Source organism: Ceratotherium simum, chromosome 3 (assembly GCF_057802395.1).
Source record: "Ceratotherium simum simum isolate JZ-2026a chromosome 3, ASM5780239v1, whole genome shotgun sequence".
Taxonomy (NCBI): Eukaryota; Metazoa; Chordata; class Mammalia; order Perissodactyla; family Rhinocerotidae; genus Ceratotherium; species Ceratotherium simum.
The window spans coordinates 53,890,704-53,909,499 of record NC_141902.1 but is presented as its reverse complement, the minus strand read 5'-3'; the positions used below and the strand labels follow the sequence as shown (position 1 = coordinate 53,909,499).

General features: G+C 43.1%; 1 protein-coding gene across 1 annotated transcript in view; it reads right to left on the bottom strand.

Moving 5' to 3' along the window:
- Positions 1 to 18,122, bottom strand: part of FAM81A (family with sequence similarity 81 member A) — a 66,296-nt gene extending 48,174 nt beyond the window's left edge. Inside the window, exon 1 of the mRNA XM_087429128.1 lies at positions 18,057 to 18,122. The gene's annotated coding sequence lies outside the window, so the exon portion shown is untranslated. The remainder of the gene's footprint in view (positions 1 to 18,056) is intronic.
- Positions 18,123 to 18,796: the final 674 nt, after the last annotated feature.

The following is an 18,796-nucleotide window of genomic DNA, read 5'->3' as shown; positions in this document are numbered from 1 at the left end:
CACATTAACAAAACAAGGAATAAAAACCACATGATCATCTCAATAGATGCAAAGAAGGCATTTGACAAGATCCAACATCCATTTATGATAAAAACTCTCAACAAAACGGGTATAGAAGGAAAGTACCTCAACATAATAAAGGCCATATATGACAAACCCACAGCCAACATCATACTCAATGGGGAAAAATTGAAAGCCATTCCTCTGAGAACAGGAACAAGACGAGGTTGCCCACTCTCACCACTCTTATTCAACATAGTACTGGAGGTGTTGGCCAGAGCAATTAGGCAAGAAAAAGGAATAAAAGGAATCCAAATAGGCAATGAAGAAGTGAAACTCTCACTATTTGCAGATGACATGATTTTATATATAGAAAACCCTAAAGAATCCATTGGAAAACTACTAGAAAAAATCAACTACAGCAAAGTTGCAGGGTACAAAATCAACTTACAAAAATCAGTTGCATTTCTACATGCTAATAACGAACTAACAGAAAGAGAACTCAAAAAGATAATCCTATTTACTAACAGAAAGAGAACTCAAAAAGATAATCGCAACAAAAAGAATATCTAGGAATATATTTAACCAAGGAGGTGAAAGACCTATACAATGAAAACTATAAGACATTATTGAAAGAAATCGATGATGACATAAAGAAATGGAAAGATATCCCACACACATGGATTGGAAGAATAAACATAGTTAAAATGTCCCTATTACCTAAAGCAATCTACAGCTTCAATACAATCCCAATCAGAATCCCAATAACATTCTTCACGGAAACAGAACAAAGAATACTAAAATTCATATAGGGCAACAAAAGACCCCGAATAGCTAAAGCAATCCTGAGAAAAAAGAACAAAGCTGGAGGCATCACAATCCCTGACTTCAAAATATACTACAAAGCTATAGTAATCCAAACAGCATGATACTGATACAAAAAACAGACACAAAGATCAATGGAACAAAATTGAAAGCCCAGAAATAATACCACACATCTACGGAGAGTTAATCTTCGACAAAGGAGCTAAGAACATACAATGGAGAAAGGAAAGTCTGTTCAGTAAGTGGTGCTGGGAAAACTGGACAGCCACATGCAAAAGAATGAAAGTAGACCATCTTCTTTCACCATACACAAAAATTAACTCAAAATGGATCAAAGACTTGAAAGTGAGACCTGAATCTATAACACTCCTGGAAGAAAATATAGGCAGTACACTATTTGCCATTCGTCATAGAAGGATCTTTTTGAATTCCATGTCTATTCAGACAAGGGAAACAAAAGATAAAATAAACGAGTGGGACTTCATCAGACTAAAGAGCTTCTGCAAGGCAAATGAAACCAGGATCAAAATGAACAGACAACCCACCAGCTGGGAGAAAATATTTGCAAAACATATATCTGACACGGAGTTACTCTCCAAAATATATAAAGAACTCACAGAACTGAACAACAAAAAAGCAAACAACCTGATCAAAAAATGGGCAGAGAAAGTGAAGAGATACTTTCCCAAGGAAGATATACAGATGGCAATAGGCACATGAAAAGATTTCAACATCACTAATCATCAGGGAAATGCAAATCAAAACTACACTAAGATATCACCTTACAACCATTAGAATGGCTATAATCACCAAGACAAACAATAACAAATGTTGGAGAGGTTGTCGAGAAACACAAACCCTAATTCACTGCTGGTGGGAATGCAAACTGGTACAGTCTCTATGGAAAACAGTATGGGGAATCCTCAAAAAGTTAAAAATAAAAATACCTTATGATCCAGCTATCCCACTACTGGGTATCTATCCAATGAACCTGAAATCAACAATCCAAAGAGGCTTATGCACCCCCATGTTCATTGCAGCATTATTCACTATAGCCAAGAAGTAGAAGCAACCCAAGTGTCCCTCAAATGATGATTGGATAAAGATGATGTGGTATATATATACAATGGAATACTACTCAGCCATAAAAAAGACAAAATTGTCCCATTTCCAACAACATGGATGGACCTGGAGGGTATTATGTTAAGCGAAATAACCCAGAGAGAGAAAGACAAACACTGCATGATTTCACTCATATGTGGAAGATAAACTAACACACAGACAGATAGAACTGATGGTTACCAGGGGCAAGGGGGTTGGGGGTGGGTACAAGGGATGAAAGGAGGCATTTATATGGTGACTGACAAACAATAATGTACAACTAAAATTTCACAATGTTATAAACTATTAAGACATCAATAAAAAAAAATCTCCTCCCTCAAGGGCTTCACAGCCTATAGAGAAAGGCAGACATCTAAACCAACTGGGAAACAAGGGGATAAGTGGCTATGTAACCATATGAACAAAAACACATGGGGAGGGGCCGGCCCGGTGGCGCAAGCGGTTAAGTGCGCGCGCTCCGCTGCGGCGGCCCGGGGTTCGCTGGTTCGGATCCCGGGCGCGCACCGACACACTGCTTGGCAAGCCATGCTGTGGTGGCGTCCCATATAAAGTGGAGGAAGATGGGCACAGATGTTAGCCCAGGGCCATCTTCCTCAGCAAAAAAAAAAAAAAAGAGGAGGATTGGCGGATGTTAGCACAGGGCTGATCTCCTCACAAAAAAAAAAAAAAAAACACATGGGGAGAAAACACTACCTTGAAAAGATATATGCACCCTCATGTTCATTTCAGCATTATTTACAATAGCCAAGATATGGAAACTACCTAAGCATGCATTGATAAATGAACAGATAAAGAAAATGTGGTATACATATGCAATGGAATATTATTAAGCCATAAAAAGAATGAAATCTTGCCATTTGTGACAACATGGACGGAACTTGAGGGCATTGTGCTAAGTGAAATAAGTCAGAGAAAGACAAAATATTGTATAATCTCACTTATACATAGAATTAAAAAAAAAAAAAAGCTCATAGATATAGAGAACAGACTGGTGGTTGCCAGAGCAGGGGGTGGGTGAAATGGGTGAAGGGGATCAAAAGGCACAAACTTCCAATTATAAAATAAATAAGTCCTGGGGATGTAATGTACAGCACGGTGACTATAGTTAATAATACTGTATTGTATATTTGAAAGTTGCTAAAAAAGCAAATCTTAAAAGTTATCATCACACAAAAAAATTTAACTAGGTTTGGTGACAGATGTCAACTAGACTTACTGTGGTGATCATTTTGCAATATATACAAATATTGAATCATTATGTTGTACACCTGACATTAATATAATGTTATATGTCAATTACACCTCAATAAAAAAAATTTTTAAACAAAAAAAAAACACATGGAGAGGACAAAAGAAGAGGGCTTCATTTTCCCTGGGTATAGCTAGGTCAGGGAAAAACTGATGAATATGAGTAGGATTTGCCAGCAGAGAAAAAAGAGATTGTTCCACATCTTCTCTCCTCCACATTCCAACACCACGTCTACGTCCTTTGCTCTCAACACACTCTGGCCTAACCCATTCTTCCAGCCTCATCCTGGGCCACTCCTCACTGTATTCACCTTCTCCAGTCAACTCTAACCCTCCCCACTGCCAATCCACCCCCCACTGCGCTTGAACATGTCATGCACTTTGCTGCCATCCTACCTTTGCCCATGTGCTCTATTGATAACGCCCTTCCCATCCCTGCCTGCCTAGAAAACTCATATTCATCACTTAAGGCCCACCAGCCCCTCAATTCAATAAACTGGCTCCCTTGTTTGTATTTCTTTAGCTCTTTTATTCTGTGTGTTTTACACTACTTATTATGCTCTATTATTTTTAGCCATTTAATAGTCTATCTCCCCTTTAAACTATATGCACCTTAAGAGTACATTTCAAATCTTAATAGACACAGAGCTGACCTAGAAGACTCCACACGTTTGTTAATAAGAGTATGACTAGAGTTTCAGTATGAGAAATTGCAGCAATAAAGGCATTAGAGAACATGGCTTAGTTAAAAAGTATAGTCCTTTACTGAAACTGCATCCCAAACACTAAAACTCAGTATAATACCTGTGAATGAAGGGAGACTTTTGGAATCCCCTTTTCTGAAGGTCGTTTCATCCACCTGGAATTAATTATTCTGCCTGAGCTACAGAGCCCCACCACATCAACTTTCTGATAAAGGAGCCAATCCACCACTCATTGTCTGAGATTGCTTTTCAGTAACGAGCCTTCCTATCACCAGGCGCTATGCACTCTCGAGGACAGGAAATGTCACCGGGCATGAGTTCACAACACACGCTGAGGTCTGCTCAGAACTGGTGCCCTTTTCATGACTGTGGTGGGGGGCTGTTTATCTGTTATGCGGCTTGGTTGGTCAGTATCATGGTCCTTCGCCAGAATAATGGGATCTACATTGCAGATGAATAGGATTAATAATAAATAAGTCATTGGATTAAACAACTTCTCAAAGATTGTTTCCAGATCTTCCCACTGTCATTTCTGGCTTAGCTGCCTGAGGTCATCAGCTCCTGTCATTTATAAATCTGATCTCTAGCATCACAAGTGGGTCTACCACATTATTAGGCAGGTCTGCATCGTACCCTGTTTTGATTGTGCCATATTTCGCTGTTATAATATCAATCTCCAGGTTATGAGTTTAAAAAACTTCGGGAGGGGCCAGCCCCGTAGCTTAGCAGTTAAGTGCGTGCACTCCACTACTGGCGGCCCGGGTTCGGATCCTGGGCACACACTGACGCACCGCTTGTCCAGCCATGCTGAGGCCGCATCCCACATACAGCAACTAGAAGGATGTGCAACTATGACATACAACTATCTACTGGGGCTTTGGGGAGAAAAAGGGAAAAAAAGGAGGAGGATTGGCAATAGATGTTAGCTCAGAGCCGGTCTTCCTCAGCAAAAAGAGGAGGATTGGCATGGATTTTAGCTCAAGGCTGATCTTCCTCACAAAAATAAAAATAAAGTATATGGGGAAATTAGGGAAAGGGACAGGTAGGTAAAGCAAGGAGAGAAAAATTGAAAGAAATAAGAAAAAGTAAAATTATAATGACCAAATATGCCATATATCAATAGAATTTGGAGGTCCACACAAGATTAAAGGGAAATGCTATCAGCTAAAACAAAATACTTATTTGTAATTATAAGGATTCTGAGTATATATACATAAATATAGATTTGAATATATATTCTCAGATATATATACGAATATGTGATATTTTAATTACAAAAGGAAACATTAATGCCAACCAATTATATTTGTATAAGTAAGATGACACTGGGTCGAAATACCTACAGTACCATTTTAATGTAAAATTATACATGAGTTTAATAAATTAAAATGACAATTTTTACTGAAAAATTAAATACCAATCATGTAAAAATTACATTCGTTTTTCAATTTACTACTAAAATGCAGCGCTGATGTGTTCTGCTGAGTGTAAGAATAAAAAAAAAGGCAAAGCATTTATGAATAAAGTGGTTGTAATTTGGTGGTGGAAAAAAAAATGCCTATTTCCTCTTAGTTAAAAATAGAGTGAAAGGATAGAGGGCGGAGAAGAGCTGAAGGTGTGTCTAGAAAGACAGGTGGGAGTGGTTCTGGAACTTATCTGTAAGGTCAGGCTCAGGCTTTTGGAGTTCGTTCTGGGCCAGGAGGATGGTCAGGGAGTTGTGAGACCCAAGGATGGGGAAAGGCAGGCGGAAGTCAGAAGAGGGGAGAGGTCGCAGTGGTAGATGCTGGATCAGGAATCCAGCCAGGATGGGACAGGGCAGGAGGGCTGAAGGTTCACCAGGGCCTCTTCATTCCTCTCTCCCCAACTCCCTTCCAGCTCTTCTCCCTCACCTCCCACTACCTCCTCTCTTGCAATTTCCTTGTTCTTTTCCACCACTCGTTACCATCCATTCATTTCCCTTTGCCCTTTCCCTTTTCTTAAATTCCCATTTTCACTGTCCATTTTCCTTCCTCCTACTGTCTCTCCTTTCCCTCCTTCTCTCACTATCCCCTTTCGCAACTACAGTCCAACACACTTTTCTATCACGGAAGACATGGGTGCTGGGATCAGAAAGACCGTTATTTGAATCCTGGCTTCCCCACTAACTGTATGATCTTAGCAGGCTGGCCTTATTTGTCGGGGTGGGGATGACATAAATAATAGCTGCTCACTCTTATAGTGGTTACCCCGTGTCAGGTATCATGGGGCACATTTACGTGCACCGGTTGAATTCATCCTCACAATCGGTGGTAAATGGACAGCTCTTATTATCACCATTTAACCAGAGGAAACTGAGACTTAGAAATGTTCAGCAAGTGGCCCAACGTCACCAGAAGGACCAGAGCAGGGATCTGAACCTAGGGCCTCAGCCTCTTCATCACCAGACATCACCCACACGAGGATGTGGGGTATCCAGAACAATGACTGACCTTAGGGCACTGGATATGCTTCCAATGAGGGCTAGTCCCTTTTTCCTCCCTGACTAATGTCCCTTTATCACATCTGATAGAAGATATATCGATTCTTTTAAAATAAAACTTTATATAAAAGGTTCCACAAATAGTATTCATTTAAAGAGATATAATATTGTTTACCGTGTGGGGTTAGTGGGAAAATTATTAGGTACTTGCTCTAACACTTTCTTTTTTTCTTTTTTTTTTTTTTTGTGAGGAAGATCAGCCCTGAGCTAACATCCGTGCTAATCCTCCTCTTTTTGCTGAGGAAGACCGGCTCTGAGCTAACATCTATTGCCAATCCTCCTCCTTTTTGTCCCCCAAAGCCCCAGTAGATAGTTGTATGTCATAGATGCACATCCTTCTAGTTGCTGTATGTGGGACGCGGCCTCAGCATGGCCGGAGAAGCGGTGCATCGGTTCGCGCCCGGGATCTGAACCCGGGCCGCCAGCAGTGGAGCGCGCGCACTTAACTGCTAAGCCACGGGGCCGGCCCAACTCTAACACTTTCATTTGGCCAAAGCTGTTCATCCTGCCATCAGCGTGTGCTGAGGTTAAAGCTGGACTGAAGCAATGCTACTGCCACTTGTGTTTTTGAAACCAGAGCACATACATGAAAAGAAACAACTTGCAATACACATATTTTGTACAAAGAAGTTTGGAGGATTTTAAAAAAAGCTTTTCTTAAATTGAAAAATGCTTTTTATGATTAATAAAGTAACACAATATAAAAATTTAGGCTCTACGTAAAAGCATAAAGAATAAAGTGAAAATCACCACTCAGAAACTGCTGATGTTTATATCAATTTAGTTTTTTAAGATCTCTCTTTAGGATACATATAATTTTCCTTTTTGAAAAAAATGAAATCATACTGCATACTATGTGTACCCTGCATTTCCTAATTGACACTACATTGTGAACATCTTTCCATGTCAATATATAAAGATATATACCACAATTTTTAATGCCTGCACAATATTCCATTGAATGGATATACCATAATTGTTAGATAGCCCTTTACTGATGGACTTTTACACTGAAACACTATTTATAATCATGGTTTAGTTCAACTTTTTGGTCTCTTATTTTCCTTTCCTTTCCTTTTTCAACGAAATGACACAAGCAGTATAAAAAGTCAATAGGGCAAATTGCAAGCTACTTTCAGAATTGAAGTGAGGATCAGACTCTGACAATGAAATCTAAAGAATCAAGAAGGGATGAAATCAGTGGATCTGCAAGAATGATCCAAGATACTGCTCACACTCACAACCGAAACAAGGCAAACAGTCACCCCACTTGAGATCACTGGTTCAACGTCAGCCCTCGGCTCTCCACTGTGAGCTCCATGAGCAGCTGTATCGCCACAGGTGTGTTTCAAGCACCCGGCACACAGCAGTTCATCAATAAAGGTGTGCTAGATGAATGAATCTCAAGGACAGATGACTGAAATGAAGTCACGTCATAACGCTGATTTTAATCATTTTAATTATAATCTGACTAGAGAATGAATGTGCACCCAGAAAGAGGGATGGTATACACAGCAACTCTAGTAAAAGCAGAGTTTGAAGAGGCAAAACATATCAGTATTTCCAAAAACCTAAGAATCTGGGGCAGCAGGAAGAGTTCTACAACAGAGAGGGATGCATTAAGGTCTCATGGTCCAATGATGTTAGCCACTAAGATAATCCTGCTCACTCCTCTTGCCCTGAGCCCACACCCACCAAGCTCATCGTTTAGCTTCCCTTGTGAATGTGCGTAAAAGGAGAATATGCAGGAAGCAGCAAACACGAGCCCCAGTCTATCTGCCAGCTACTTTTCTCATCATGAATTAATACATTGGAATTATACTCTGATGGAACCAGACCTGGGTAAGTGGGTCTTCTGAACCCTGATCATCTCTGACTGCCCTAACAGTGATGAATATCTAAACCCATGGCCCTGAAACGTGGTGATCACAACACGGCATCTGTTGTGGGAGACAGACTCATACACGAGGTGGTCCCCATGATCCTCGCCTCCTGCAGTTCACACCTTGTGTGATCCCTTTCCCTTGAGTGTCGTGGGACCTGCGACTTAATCTTAACCAAGAGAATATACAGCAGAGACCAGCCCAGTGGCAGTCACTGTACTCAGTCAGCAATTATAGTCAGCTGGAATTCTGACACCACACCACACAGTGTGTGGTTCTGCTCACTGGGAATAGAATATTTATTTTACAATCTCACTTTCACGTCATTTAATAGATTTCTAAATGTTTGTCTAGCTTAGAAAAATCTCAAAAGAATACTGAAGACAGAAGAAGAACTTGAACAAGTTTTTATTATAACAATTGGCTCTGCTCTGGCCAGCAGAAGTAAATTATAAAATAAATCTAATTTGCCACAAGAGATACAATCACAAGAGATATCAGTTCATCCCATCAGATTGGCAAAAATCAAGTGTGACAAGATCATGTATTGACAGGAATATGTATGGAACAAAAGGAACACCAGACGGGAATGTGGATCGGTACCACAACTTTGGAAAGCCATCTTCAATATCCAGTAAAGCTGAAGATGCACAAACTCCACAACCCAATAATTCCACCGCTAAGAAACACTCAAAAAACTTGAACATGTTCACAAGGAGACATTTACAAGAATACTTAAGGTAGAGTTGTTTCTAAGAGCAAAATAGTGGGCGGAAGGGGCACTGAACACCCATCGTTAGGCAAATGGATGAATAAATCATGATCTATTCATGCAATGAAAGAACACACAGTTGTGAAAATAAACAGATTACAATGATAAATCCCAATGTGAATAAATCTCACAAATACATTAAGTAAAAAAGCAAGTTGAAGGAGGATATGGGCACTATGGTGACATTTTTAGAAAGGTTTAAATATGCCAAATCTATAATATCTAAAGATGAATATGGAAACGACAAACACCAAATCAGGGTCATATTTATCTGAGTGGGCGATAGAGGGCATCAGACAGCGGAACACTGGGGGTTTTGACCAAATGTATAACGTGTTACTTCTTCAATTAATTTTGCATTATATTATTAAAAAAGAGAGAAAATTACACCTCCCTGGCCCCACTTAAAACAAAACCAAATACAAAAACCAAATACATATGCTATTTTCACAATGACAAAAATTTAAATAAAAGCTTTTTGAATAAAAGAATGAACCAATGACAAAAAAAAAAAAAAACAACACAGAAATCGCCCATTTAGAGCTATCAAAACCAAGAGACGAGCCTGACACTGGGTTTAAAAGACGATATGGTTCAGATAAAATAAGCTTGCTGTTAATTTTTTTTTTACTGTAGTTAACAACACATAACATAAAATTTACCATCTTAAACATTTTCAAGTATACAGTACAGTAGTGTTAACTATGTGCACATTTTTGTACAATAGATCTCTATAACTTTCTCATCTTCCAAAACTGAAACTCTATATCGATTGAACAACTACTCCCAGTTTGCTGTTAATTTTTACCCACTCCCTCGTGGGCACATAATGAGGCTTGAGCCCAGCACCCTCAGTAAAGCTTTCACCGAAGCCCTGGATTGCCCAAATCCCAGGGAATCGTGTACAGGTCCAGTGGCTCAGGGCTGCCATCAGTGGGGGCCACCAGCTCAGCATTCCAAAAGCCTTAGGCTCCAGGGACAGCGTAAGTCCCTCCACAGGGTCCCCAGGCAGTTATTTCTAATGTCTTTTGTAAAACTGGCCTGGATCTCACTTTGCAAGACTTGTTTTCTTTCCCCTCCACTCTAGCACATTCACAAGGGGAATTCTGTTGAAGGTAGAAAGGTGAAGGGTGGCTGAATTTCTGACCCATAAAAAATGAAGTTCAAAATGCTCAAAACATTTACGGGTGGCCTTGCAGCCAGTGCAGAGATTAGTGCATCACTGATGAGATCCAGTAAATCTGCAACATACATGCGGCCTCTGTCAGGTCCAGATGGATTCACAAATGGACTGGAATCATCTGGACCCCTGGAACCCAAGAAATGGCCACTGATGTTGCTTTAATCCACTCTCCACAGTTTAGAATGATATTAACATTTTTAGGAGAACCCCTGCAAAAACAGATTGGTTTTTGTTCCCATCTATTAATAACAGCTATTTTGAAAAGCTATTTAAATCTTCTATTGTTATTTGAACTTTTCATGGATTATATCTCCCCAACTGAGCTGCTATGGGGCAGCAGGAACCACATATCACATGAATCTGTAACCCCCGTGAAGCCCAGCACATGTCCCTTCACAGACCCTCAGAAATATCTGTTCATTTGCTTGTTTGTCTAATTTGGTGAGGCCCATCACTTTAATTATTGAGTTGCTCTGCCCAAATGACATATCGATTGCTGACTCAAGGTCCCTTCCAGCTGTGAGCCTGGCAGACGGCTTCGGGTTGCCCTGCCGTGTGCACGGGTGCTCACACATGCACGCACCCACACCAACAAAGAAGTGTCTGAATATTACTTTTAGGGTGTTTTATTATGATCAACAGCTATATTTGACAACTTTTCTTTCTAGCATTAAAGAAGACACATTACCAAATGTTAAAAAGGGAATCTGCCAAACGCAACAGCTAGAACAGAAAAAATATTATTAAAAGCTGGTGTAAACTCTCTACCTACTAACCACTGACACCCCCAGATGCACTAAGGATCCCACAGAGGAGGGGAAGGCGTGACTTTGTACACTCATGCAGATACAATGCTAGTTGTGACTTTTGGGTTCTCTCCTATGTGAATCTCTGACTGACAAGCTAAGGATTTGGGCTTGGCAGAAGGACCCAGCCTCCAGTCTGTGCCCTCCTTCCCACACACAGTGGGAGGGGGCTGGACTTTCCTACTGAACATGGGAGTCTATGAGAGACTCTTTTATTTGGAGTAACTACTTGAGTTCAGCACATTAATTTTATAACTATTTTCGAGAGAGCAGGGGAGGACTCCTGAGCCCTTCCAGAGATAATTAAAAATGGGGAAAAAAGAAATCTGAAATAAACAAAAAAGCAAGCTGAAGGCACCAGGGGTTTCTGAATAACATCTTCCCGGTTAAACAATTTTAAGAATTCCATAATGTGAAAGCAACCCCCACACATTCTCTCCCACATAAACACGCTTTTTATTTAAGCCCCACTTGGCTAAGCAGCAGAATCTCCTGCCTTCACTTCTGTAGCTACTTTACCCAGAGAGGATGTCATCTGCACAAAAGCACTCTGAAGAGGGAACAAAGCTGACCGCCAGCCAGCAAGGGGAGGCACACCTTGAGGAAGGACACCATCGTTCAACACCCTCAACAACTTACCACCCTAAAATCTGATTCCTGACCTCAAATACCAATTTTGCCTTAATAGAGACTGAAAAACTCAGGCCTTTTGATGTTTGTCAACCAGCCCCTTCCTAGTAACTTTCCTCATGTGCCAGAAAGATAATCAAGCAAGCCATTTTATTATCACTGATAACTACATTTTTAAAATACCAAGAACCACTGAGCCATGGGGGAAAACATCAACAAAAGACCACTTAGTAAAAAGCAATTATTTTTATCTTTTTTACTTGCTTTTTTACTAAAAATCCATGGAACATAAAACCACAATCAATAAGTCAAAAAATAAAATAATCAATATAGGGAGAGGGAGGAAAATAGAAGAGTTATGAAGAGAAAGGAAGAGGCAGGAAGAGTGAACTAGGCAAAAGAGGAGAAGGAGGGAAGGGAGCGTGGAGGGAGCAAGGCAGTGCCGATGGGAGACAAAGGAGAGAGTCGCCTAGACAATGAAGAGGAGAGAAACAGGTGGTTGGAGGGCTCGGAGGGCTGGAAGGGAGGATGTGAGCCTGAGAAACTGCTTCTCACACATTCAGCTGCTCATTTGGGGTGTGAAGAAATAGATGGGCCATTTTTAATATGCTATGTTAGGTTTCTCCACTCTTTTTTTTTAATCATATATGTCCTTTCTTTGTCTTGACACACACACAGAGTTACGATGTCATCGGGGAAAAATCATTTATTCCACTTACATCATGGAAATACCTGTTCAAATCACCCATTATTTGCTAAAAGGCCCCATTTTGAACCAACATCCACCTGACTCTTGGAGTAAGGCCTGGGTCTCACACCCACCATGGTACCAGATGCTCGCAGACAACTCTAAGGTCATCGTGTGCATTCACTTGATAATTTTAACCAAGTAATTTAGTCCAGTCAACAAATATTCATTGAGCCTCTACAGTGCTGAAAAAGACACAGCCCCCACACTCAGGAGATTCAATTCAATCGCGAGATAAAACAGACAAGCCACCACGCAGGAGTGGAGGGGCCGGTACGTGCCACAGGAGTGGTACAAACCAGGCATTGGCTCTGGGCAGACGGCAGGATCTGTTAGACCTGGGCCATCAGTTCAAGCATGTCAGGAGCAGGCGTTTGAGTTGGACATTCAAAGGGGTGGGTCAAGTAAAGGCAGGGCGGCTTGAGAAAGGGCGGAGGGAGGACAGAGCAGAGGAAGGACTGACTAGTGAAAATTACTGGGCACACAGGTTCCTGTTGGTAAGCAGTGGAAGATAAGACTGGGAGAGTCACTGGAACCGTGTGCGGGGGCCTTGACTCCACAATGGTGTGAAACAGGAGACAGATAGGAGGAACAGAAAGGAAGGGACAAATTGTGGGAGACTGTGCAAGCAGCACCTCAACACTCACTGCCCAACTGGATGTGGGGGTGTGAAGAGGAGAAAAGTCAGAATAAGCCAAGTGATTGAGAGCAGGTTACAGAGAGGATGATGACAGCAGCAAAATCACTAAGGAACACACTGAGAGGGACACAGTATCCCCCCAGAGGATGGCTAATAATGGATAACCTGAATCTATCACGAAAAAACACCAGACAAGCCCAAGTGCAAGGGTATCCTACAAAATAACTGGCCTGTACCCTTTCAAAGGGTCAAGGTCATGAAAGACAAAGAACAATTGAGGAACTGTCCAGATTAAAGGGACTAAAGAGGCATGACAACTAACACAGCACCAGACCCTGGATTGGACCCTGGACCAGGAAGTGACCTTTTTTTTTAAAATTTTTTCCCACTCTTTTGCTAAAAAGGACGTTATTAGGACTATTGGTGACACTTGAATACAGTCTGTAGATTAGATAATCATACAGAATCAATGTTAGTTTCTTGATTTTAGATGCTTGTTATGCAAGAAAATGTCCTCTTTTTTAGGAAATATACACTGAAGAATTTGGAGGGCAGAGGTAAAGGGGCATCATGTAACTTACTCTGAAATGGTTCAGAAAGAATTACAACAACATATGTACGTGTGCATGTGTGTGTGTATACACGTGTGTGTGTACACGTGTATGTATATATACACTTGTGTGGGGGTGTGGGGGGAGACAGAGAATGTGATAGAGTGAGAAGGATAAAGTGATGTGGTAAACAGTTGATATTTATAGAATTTGAGAATTATTTAAACTACACTTGCAAGTTTTCTGTAAATCTGAATTATTTCAAAATAAAAAGTTAAAAAGGGAAAAATGACTAAGGAAGCTGAGATGAAGAGCTATTTAGAGACAAAATAGTTGGGCTTCTGGGTATCAAATTCTGAATGGAATTTGGGAAAGGGCAGGGTTAGACACACAGATTGGAAGGCATCTGGGAGGCCTGAGTAAAACCTGTTAGGTCCACTCCCTAACAACCAGTGACTTACTTACATTATCCTCATTTCTCTCTGCTTCAATTTCTTACTGCATAACAGGAATGAGAAGAGTGTCTGCCTCATAGGGTTGGAGCGAGGATTAAAGGACATAATACAAGTGACCCATGGCACTCAGTGAGGCACAGGGTAACTGCCCATTAACAACTCATGCTGGCTTGGAGAGGAGGTTGACCAGGAGAGGGAGAAGGGAGGAGGCAAGGAAAGGAAGAGAGAAAGGCCAAGGCCAGAATCCCACAGGATCCCACGACCAGAAGTCAGGAGGAAAGAGGAGACAAATGATGTCCGAGTTGCATGTGAATAACCAGTGACACAGGGACAAGGAAAGAGAGAGGCTCAGGAGGAGGGTGACCGCCAGCACCAGAAATCCAGGAGGAGGGAGACCGAGTAGAGGCCTCAGCCCTGCAACCAGGGCCCCTCCACTGGAGCCCTACAAGAAAGAAGTTTCAACAGAAAGGTGAGGGTGAAGCCAGAAGAGGTGAGTGGGCCAGTCAAAGGAGGGAAACCTGAGGAATTCACCACAGTAGCACGGTGCAGAACTGTGCTGCCCAATACAGTAGCCATCAGCCCCCGCGTGACTATTTAAATTGAATTTAAATTAAATTAAAATTAACAGAAATTCGAAACTTAGTTCCTTAGTCACACTAGCCACATTTCACATGCTTAGTAGTCACATGTGACTAGTGACTACCATATTGGACAGCACAGATATAAAATATTTCCATCATCGCAGAAAGTTCTATTAGACAGAGCTGGGACTCTCAGTTCTTTTATTATGAGAAGGGTGACTTGAATCTATGGAGGGGTGAGGGTTGAGGCAGAGTAAGGAGGGACCAAAGAAAGTGGAGAAAGGGAATAACAAATGGAGCAAGTTCACAAAAGAGGCAAGAAGGAAGGGGAAAAGTCCAGAGAATAGAGTGGGGAGTGTATGTAGGTTAATCTTGGACAAGGGAATTGTAGACATTTTCTTCCTCAGAGAAAGAGGAAATAAAGCAGGACAAACATGGGTAAAGAAAAATGCTTGAGGTGTTGAGGAGGGTACAGTGGGAACTTATATTGAGGTAGAGGGCAATAAAGTAGGACGTGCACATCCTTAACCTTTTCAGTGCAAAAAGGCTATCTCCTGAAAGGAAACTGACTGCAAGTTTAAGGCATGGAAAAGTCTGGCATAACTTCTAAAGGAATGCAGTCGAGAGTTAATAAAAGATGGATTTTCTTTTTCATAGAAAAGCAAGATTTAGGTGAAATTAGAGCCAGCATAAATTTGCAATGGAACCAGTCTGAAGGTCTTTGTGACTTTCTCCTAGCTAATTTGGCATGCTGGGAGAAGAAAAAGCAGATAATGAGGGTGATTTTGGATTGAGGACTGGAATATGAGAAGTCCAACACGTTAAGGCAAAAGATTCTGGGATTCCAGACAAAACTAAAATGGCTGGCCCCATACAGACTCCAAGTGGAGAAGTGGAGCCATAAAGGGATTGGAACAGCAAGTGATTAGGGGACCAGAGTCTTCAGTGATGGTTAAAATCTGCTGCAGTAGGTGGAAAGAATCAACTAAGCAGGCTGAAGTCCAAACTGAAGTCCAGACCTTGAAGGCGGAAAAAATTCCCAAGACTAAACAAGTTCAAAATGTGAGTGGTTGAAGGAAAGTGGAAACTGAAGACATGGGAGTTGATGTTGAGGACCTTGAGGGACTTCAAGGTCAATGAATTAACAGAGCCTCAACATGAACCCCTAAGTCACCAGCAAGAGACAAGGTAGAGAAGAGAACTAAGCTAGCTGCTTAGTTGCTAAGCTAGATGCTTTTTTGTAGCATCAAGTGAAGTGATTCCCAAACCTGAGTATACATCAGAATTACCTGGGGAGCTCTGTTTTCTCTCCCCATCCTCCCTCCTCCTCTTTCTTCTTTTTGGGTTTGTTTTTAAAATAACGATTTGTAGGTCTTGCCTACCTTGATGATTCTAATTTGGTGTGTTTGGGAGAGTCCAAAGAGCCACATTTCACCAAATGCTCCAGGTGATTCTGAGGAGCCACCAGGTTTGGCAAGCACTGATCCAGAAGACAAGAAGGAGGGTATGGGGCACAAACAGACAGCATGACCTTCTAAAGAGGAGACTTTGCTAGTGATGGGTTAATGGTTTGGAGGTGGCACTGAGAAGCAAGGGCAAAGGTCAATCCCTGCTGCAGGGAGTGGGAGAGGGCTGTTCTGAGGGAAGCTGTTCACTCAGGCTCTGGGGCTGGGGGAGGGACAGAAGTTGGACTCAGCTGCAGAAAAATGAAAATACAGGAGTGTGGCTGCAGGGTGGAAGAAACAAGGGACAGGCTGGAGACACACAGGTTAGTGGTCTAGAGAGAGAGGAGGCTGAATAGTTTGTTACTAAGGGTTCCAGGTGTCCTGAGGTGTGATTCATTAAAGGTTTGCATGGCTTGGTGGCTGAAGTCCTGGGCAGTAAGGATTTTTCTATCTGAATGCTACCAGATTCCTAACATGTTAGCCATTAAAGATTATTAAACTCTCAGGTAAACAAACTTGCAGAAGCTTATTCATTAACATTGAAAATGTTGTCTTCCCAACCCACATTTTTATACAGATGAAATCAGACTGGAATGAATATCAAGGGTAGCCTTGGAGCAGAAAGCCAGAAGGGGCAACCCCAGGGACCTGTAAGAGGGACAGGGCATTTCTTCCCTTCCCTCTCCTTGGAAGAGGGAAGTTTATGAACTGAGAATATAGAAAGGGGCCTGAGTGTCTTTTTAGCACCAGCCAAGGCTAAAAATAGAAGAGGTGTCACAGCCTACTGGGTCTTAGGAGCTCCCTCCCCACACACACACACACACACTGTGACAGGGCTCCAAAGGCTGACACAATGTGCAAATCCCAGGGATGGTTCTCAGTAAAGAATATATTTACTTTCAAAAGCCCAACTCTTATTTAAAGAGCAAGCTACAAATGTTTGCCCCTGCTTCTAAGAGAGCTGCACTTCTGCGGATTCAAATCATTCTAGCATTATTTCTGGTTACTCCTATGAAATAATTTCTAACACTGACATACACAGACTTTAAGATGAGGGCGTGAGCACAGCCAAGCACACACACACGCACGCACGCGCACACACACACACAACCTCGTGCATACTGAAGAAATGACTCAATTTGCTGCTCCCTGCTACTATTGGGTTTTGATTGTACCTGTTCAAACACAAAGTTTCCTATTAGATTAACTACAGGAAAGAACAACTCAGGAGTATTAACCCTGATTGTGTTCATGACTTTAGAGCACCCAAGAGGTTTTAACCTGGGCATCTTGAGAAGCCACTCTGTGGACCACTCACTGCTTTCTCTCCATAATCTTCCGTAAAACCATAATATTTCCTGCCACTCTGAGAGCCAATTAATGGAAACCCCTCGTAGAAAAACCTGGATAAGCCTTGAGTATCTCGTACCTGCACAACCGTACTTTGGAGCCCTGTCTCAGCTCACAGTACAATGGCACAAGAGCACTCTGGAACTGCAAGGAGCCCAAGCCTCTCCTTTTAAAGATGAGAAAGAGGTGGGGCGGGGGGGGGGGGGGGGGGCGGTGCAGAGGTTACCCCGTCCAAGGTCACTCAGCTCTGAGTAGTGGGATGCTGACTTACCACTACCCCCTGCCAATCTGTGCACCACCCCAGCTCCCCCAAACAGTCCCTCGGGGCTTCTGTTGGTTTGCTAGCATGCAACCTCCTCCCGGCCCCCGCAAAAATGCAATGCCAGTTGCGCTCTGTGCCCAACTTCATCCCTTGGCGTCAGCATGCAGTTAACCCTCTCGCTGACAGCTCGTCACATGGGCCACGCGCAGCTCTCTCTCTCTCCCCCAAGTCTCTCTACCCCGCGGCTGCCCCAAGGTCACCGGCGGTCCCAGGGAGCTCCCGCCGCCGGGGACCGGAGGACGCCCGGCGGGGGGGCCGGGGCGCGGCACTCACCGGCGCGGGGGGCGGGCGCGCCGCGGCTGCCCATGTCCTCGCCGGCACGGCTGGGTGCGGCGGCCGCTGGCGCGGGCTGTGCGGGGCGCCCGGCTGCGGGCCCGCGCCGCGGGAGCGCCGTCCAATCAGCGCGCGCCTGTCGCCTGGCCCGGCGCGCGGCCCGGCCGGGTTCGCGGCTCCCGGGGGGCGCGAGCCGCCGCGCGCCGCCCGAGCCGCTTCCGGGCGCGTTGCCTGGACGCGGTTGCCGTGGCAGCCCGAGCTGGAGGCTTTCCCCGCGCGCCCGCGCCCAGCCTGGCGGCGCCGCCCCTCCTCCCTCCGCGTTCCCACACCCGAAATAGCCTCTCCTCGTCGCTCTGTTTCCCCCAGAGCGCTCCTCCAAGCCGCTCGGAGTTGGCGGGCGGGGATTCGCTTATTGGAAAAGAAATGCTGTTGTAGGGCGGGTTCACTTGAAGGGAGAGGTGTTGAAATGGTGCCTGATTAAGATAATAGCCATGGTGGTTGCCCTGTAATTCTCTTCGGAGCCCTAACATCCCTTATTTACTAAACCTCTTTCCCACAAAAAGCGTTATCTATCTCCCCCACCCCCTGCCAAATTGGGGAGAAGTTATTTTATTGGGCCGCTGTCTGGTAAGCAGCTCGCGCGCTGATGCTCCACCTGTGCAGGTGAACTAGACCTCGCGGCTGCCAAGTGCCATTTAATGAATCACCTTGACACCCGCCGCTGGGACCAAGGATCGTGT